The 6,000-nt window shown below is 31.8% G+C and overlaps 1 pseudogene; it reads left to right on the top strand.

Annotated features, from left to right (window-relative positions):
* The first annotated feature begins 4,777 nt into the window (after positions 1 to 4,777).
* On the top strand, positions 4,778 to 5,672 carry LOC120183567 (annotated as a pseudogene).
* The last annotated feature ends 328 nt before the right edge of the window (positions 5,673 to 6,000 follow it).

The following is a 6,000-nucleotide window of genomic DNA, read 5'->3' on the forward strand; positions in this document are numbered from 1 at the left end:
TACAACATGATACATTTAAGAAAACAATCAGTAACTAAAAGTACTCTTCAATTAAAAGAATCATAATAATAGTAAAAGTTTACAAAATCAAAACAGATGCAATGCTAATTCTACATTCATCATATGCAAACCAAAACAAAAAAGTGAAGCAATTCAAAATACCTTCCTTACAAGAAACCATCATTTGAATTTACTGAGACAAGAACAACGGTTCAAAAAGGGAAAAATTTAACGAGCTTAACCCAGAAACTTCGAGTTTATAGAATCCAAAATGCAAAGAAAAACGAAACGTACCCGAAACTACGAGGAAGAGAACATGCGTGTAGACATCAAGAGATTCAAGTTACCCACAAGAGAAGTTAGGGTTATTCTCAAATTTCTCCTTTGAAATTCTTTTGGGTGTGAAAAAAATGAATTTTTTATTTGATCCGAGGGAGAAAGGAATATGCCGGGGATGTTAAAGCAAAAGCAACGAAGATCACAGTGATATAAAGCAATTTGTATTTTGGAAGGGCAAAAGTGGAAAAAAATATACTTACCTATTATTTCTTTATTTTTAACTTTTTGGAGACGTTGACGGTTTCGGCCCCACGCCGTTAAACCGACGGTTCCAACTTTCGTCGTTAATTTTTAGCTTGGATCCTAATTAAAACGATACCAATAAATTCATGGGTAAAGTATAAAAATGGTCCCCCAACTATATGATATTACTTTATTAAATCTTTTAATTATTAAAAGTTATAAAATAGTTCTCTAACTATAGAGTGATGCTTTGTTTAGTCACTTGATCATTAAAAGTTATAAAATGGTCGTTGAACTATTCATTATGTTCCAAACTCATCTTTTTTCGTTAAAAAATTACCAATTGTATAAGCTGAATTTTGACATGAGGAATGGGATACGATAGTCATTTGAGATTTTGAGACTAGATTTTATCGTATCATAGTTAGCATATTAGTGTTCAGCTTAGAATATCGTCAATTTTTTAACGAAAAAGAATGATTTTGGAAAATAATGAATAGTCGGGAGACCATTTTGTAAATATTAATAATCTTAAGACTCAACAAAGTAACATTTCATAGTCGAACGACTATTTTGTAACCTTTAATAGTCGAAAGACTCGAAAAAATAACATTTTATTGTCAAATGACTATTTTATAACTTTTAATAGTTGAAATATTCAATAAAGCAGTATCTTATAGTCGAAGGACCATTTGTATACTTTACCCAAAACCAATTTTTAATTTGAGCTTCTAGGCCCGTGCTTTTAAGGAGATAATAGCCTTGTCTCCTAAAGTTAAATTAATTCAATTGAATCCCCCATCATGTTTTAATTTCTTTTAATGTCAACTTAAAATTTTGTATTTATTTAATTAAGTCCCTCGAATATATACTTTATATATATATATATATATATATATATATTAGGGTTTATATTTATAAGTATACTTATATTATATACTTCTAAGTATAATGTATAATTATAATGTATAATGTATACTTATATAAATATTATATATATAAACTTATATTATAAGTATACTTATAAATATACAAATATTATATATAAACTTATATTATAAGTATAATGTATAATTAACCTTGAGGTCGTGGGATCGAGTCCCATGGAGGGTATTTTATAATTTGGAGGTCTTCTATGGAAGTTGCTCTCAACCTAGTGTTGGGGGCAGCCTACTATTACCTCCCCTTACCCCCATTACATATGAGAACAAGGGGCAGTCATTTTATAAGTATAAACCCTAGTTTATATATATATATATATATATATTAAATTTATTTTAATTTTTTCTCTCAAATTTTTAAAATGAATGTTATTCAGTCCATTTTCATATTAATTTTAGTTTCATATTTTACAATTATTTGAATTTGGTCCCTACATGTTGTGTAATTTATTTAAATTTGTTAAATTTAGTCCTTAAAATTATATTTGTATATGAAATTGACCCATACTTATTTATATTTTTGTAATTTACTTCAATTTTGTCCTTAAAATTATATTTGTATATGAAATCTGCCCATACTTATTTATATTTCGATTTAGTACCTCATACATGAGTGTTTTTTAATTCATTTAAATTTTTTTGTTTGTAATTTCTTTTTTGTTCTATTTAGTCCTTAAAATTACATTTTCATTAAAATTTACTCACAATTATTTATATTTTTTTAATTTACTCCAAATCATATACAATTAAAAATTACAATGCATTGTTCATGAAAGACGAAAAATAATTAACCAAAAAATGACCCGACCTGAAGTTAACATGTACCCGGTAAGTTCCAACCTGAATTTTGACTGTCAATGATGTGACTCGATCTTAACAAGATTCAACCTGAAGTCCATCCGAACCTGAATTAACCTATAATTTAACTGATTCAGATCTGAACCGTTTTGACCTGAATTGACATCAATCCAAACTAAAATTAACCTGATCCAAACTCGAACTGAATATGATAGTAAAATCAACCTGAAAATGACTCGAACTGATTTGACCTAGACCGGACCTGATCCGAGTCAATCTATTAAATTGACCTAACATGACATGTATATGATTTGACTCGACCTGACAAAACCCGACTGAAACCCGCACGATAACCTAATTTTACATCCCTACCTAAACATTGAGGTGTTTTTGCCCATTGCGACATGTGTCACTGTCAACTATTATGCCCTATAAACTTTAATTATAATTTATTTATTTTAGGGAAAAATATATAAATAGTATACCTATATGTATTAATTTATTAAGTCCATCGACTATTAAAAGTTATAAAATGATAATTCGACTATAGAATATTACTTTGTTAAGTGCCACAACTATTAAAAGTTATAAAATAGACACCCGACTATTCATTATGTTCCAAATTCGTCCTTTTCTATTTAAAAATTGACGATTGTTTGAGTTGGACATTAATACAATGATTGGGATCTGATAGTCGTTTGAGATGATTGGATCGGATTTTAGCATATCATAGTCAGTAAGTTAACATTCAGCTCATAATATCGTCAATTTTTAACGGAATAAGACGAGTTTGGAACATAACGAATAGACAGTTTTATAACTTTTAACAGTCGATTGACTCAACAAAGCAACACTCTATAGTCGAGATACCATTTTGTAACTTTTAATAGTTGAGGTACTTGATAAAATAGTATTCTATAATCGGGAATCATTTGTGTACTTTACCCTTTATTTTATTAATTTGAGATCATTATAAAATAATATATATTAAAAATATCATTGATAATGTATATATATCCCGTTAGTTACTCGAATTCGAGATGTCTAAAAAAAATAACATTCTCTTTTATTATTACGATTGTTTGATATATTTATAATTTACATTTTAAATCACTATAATTAACATTATTTTATGCGAATGTGTCCATAAAAGATAACGATTTTTGGCCCATGCGGTGGTGGCCGGTAGCCGGAAAGGCCATGGACGGTTGTTTCCTTTAAACCCACGAAACCCCATGTGACAATTCCACCAAAATGGACACCAAACAGGACAGCAACTGCGTAAATTTGTTCAACTATATATTTCAAAGGACCGGCCTTTCCAAGGAATAAGTGAATGCTTTAGGTGAGTAACCCTAAAATTTTACAATTAATATATATATATATATATATATATATATATATACCTAATAAAATTCACTTAGATTGTATAAAAATTAGAATAATATTAAAATATATCATTATAATTTTAAAAAATTATATATATTCATTCAATAACTATATTTTCTTGTAAAATTAATGATTTTTAAATAAGTAAATAACACTCCTATATGCATAACAATCTTAACACATAGGAACATAGGTGATAGGCCCTTTAAAAAATTTAAATTTTTATATAAATTTAATATACTTTTTTTATTAATTATCTAATTTTGTAATTTTCAAAATTCGTAATTCCGCTCTTCTTATCGGATTTTATTGTTTAAGTTTCGTTAACGGTATAAAAGGTTGGGTTCAATACGGATTGGCCTGAAATAGAGCAAAATGGAGACTTGAAAAGAAAGGCTTTTGTATTTCTATATAGGGTAAAGTACACAAATGGTCCCTCAACTATTAAAATTTATAAAATGATCCCTCAGCTTTAGAGATTTACTTTGTTGAGTGTATCGACTATTAAAAGTTAACTCCGCTTAACTACGATGTAACTGTTGGGGGGCCATATTGTAAACGGACTAAATGTTAGGGGATTGTATTGCAAGTTTTAAAAGTTGGAGGACCTAAATGAAAGTTTTAGAAAAGTTCAGTGATCAATACTATATTTTACCCTAATAGTTAATATAATGATATAAGCGAAGCCAACGAACTTCCTCTTCCCTCTCTTGGATCCGAATATAATGATGTATTCTAAGCAAAAATAGCTCAAACCTCAAACCCTCGCACTGCCACAGAACCCCTACAGCGTGACCAAAACTTTTAGGATCTTCCACTTGATCATCAATGGAGTCCTTCACTGCCACGAACAACGACGGAGAAGAAGACATTAATTCCTCGTCTCGCTCTTTCGAAGACGATATCTCAAACAAGGGAGCCCACGGTTCCTCCTCTTTCTCTCATCCACAAGTTTTCCCTTACGATGATCTCACCGCCGATACTGCTACTTACATCGCTCACAACCACATGTAGTAGGAGTCACAGTCAAAACCTTGGGTATATTGTCACTAACAATAACAACACTGATAATAATATCGACACCGGGCGTTTATGGGTTCGGGTTTTCGGTGCCCAACGCTGAGTTCATGACCTCTTTTGGAGGGTCTGCGATAGATGGTAGTGGTCGTGGTCATGATGTAGATGATGATGGTTTTTCGCCTCTGAAGGACCAGTGTTGCCTCCGCCTGATCATATGCAAAAGGAAAACTTCACGCGACGCGAATAGCGCCAGTTTGTTTCGTTTTCCCTTCTTTTCGTAATATCTCATTTCATTAATTGTTTTTAAATTCCTTCCGATGCAGCTTAAACGCCATTCATCTTGAGGAGAAGGGGAAAAGAGAGACGGGGATGCGGGATCAGATAATCGCCGAAGTAGATGAGTACAAGCAATCGTTTTACGAGAAAAGGAATCAGAAATTGATAAGGCTAACAATAGAGAAAGAGAGAAGGTAGAAGAAACAATCATTTGTGGTTATCCGAATTATCTTCACTTGTTTACAAGGCTGAAGATCTGAACCGATCTTTCGTGTTGTTGATATGCATCTATACTTAGCTAATCAAGGCAAGTTCAGATCATTCCTCGAGAGCTGGCGAATATCGAGAATAAGAGAGGAAAGAAAGACTCCGATAAAACTCCTTCGGTGTCGGTAATTCATGGTCCAAAATCGGGGAAACCAACTGATCTTTCGAGAATGAGGTAGATTTTCGTTAAGCTTAAACAGAATCCTCCACCTCATATGATCCCTCCACCCAAAGATGGCAAATAACGGAAAGGAAAATAAAGATGAAAAGGAAAGAAAAGACGCCAAGAATGGGAAAGGTTCAAAAGCAGTAGATTCTGCTGGAGAAAATAAACCCGCTTCACTAGGGAAGGATACTGCTGCTACTGCTAATGGTGGCACTGGACAACCAAAACCGGAGACTTCAGCTTCGGCTGAGGCTGATAACAAAGTGAAACCCAATCCTGATGCTTCCAAGTGATGCCAAACCTTAATTTCCCCATTTTTTTGTTTTTATTTTTGAGTTTCGGTTAGCTATTCCCAGTGGATAATAAGAGCTAACAGAGAGACCTTGGATGGGATTTTGAGTATGCAACATCATCTGTACAAATTCTTTCTTGCCTTGATTTTGAAATTGGAGGGAAGCTTGTTGCTAGTGCATGCTTCACTTGTTATGACATTATTAACAAGCGCTTTTTCTTTGTTCAGTATTACATTCATTGAGGTAATTTTTTTGGATAATTAATTTTTGGGTAAAGTAGTAATGGTCAATGAACTTTTCTAAAGCTTTCATTTAGGTCTCTTAACTT

Source organism: Hibiscus syriacus, unplaced genomic scaffold (assembly GCF_006381635.1).
Source record: "Hibiscus syriacus cultivar Baekdansim isolate YM2019G1 unplaced genomic scaffold, ASM638163v2 tig00112800_pilon, whole genome shotgun sequence".
Classification (NCBI taxonomy): domain Eukaryota; kingdom Viridiplantae; phylum Streptophyta; class Magnoliopsida; order Malvales; family Malvaceae; genus Hibiscus; species Hibiscus syriacus.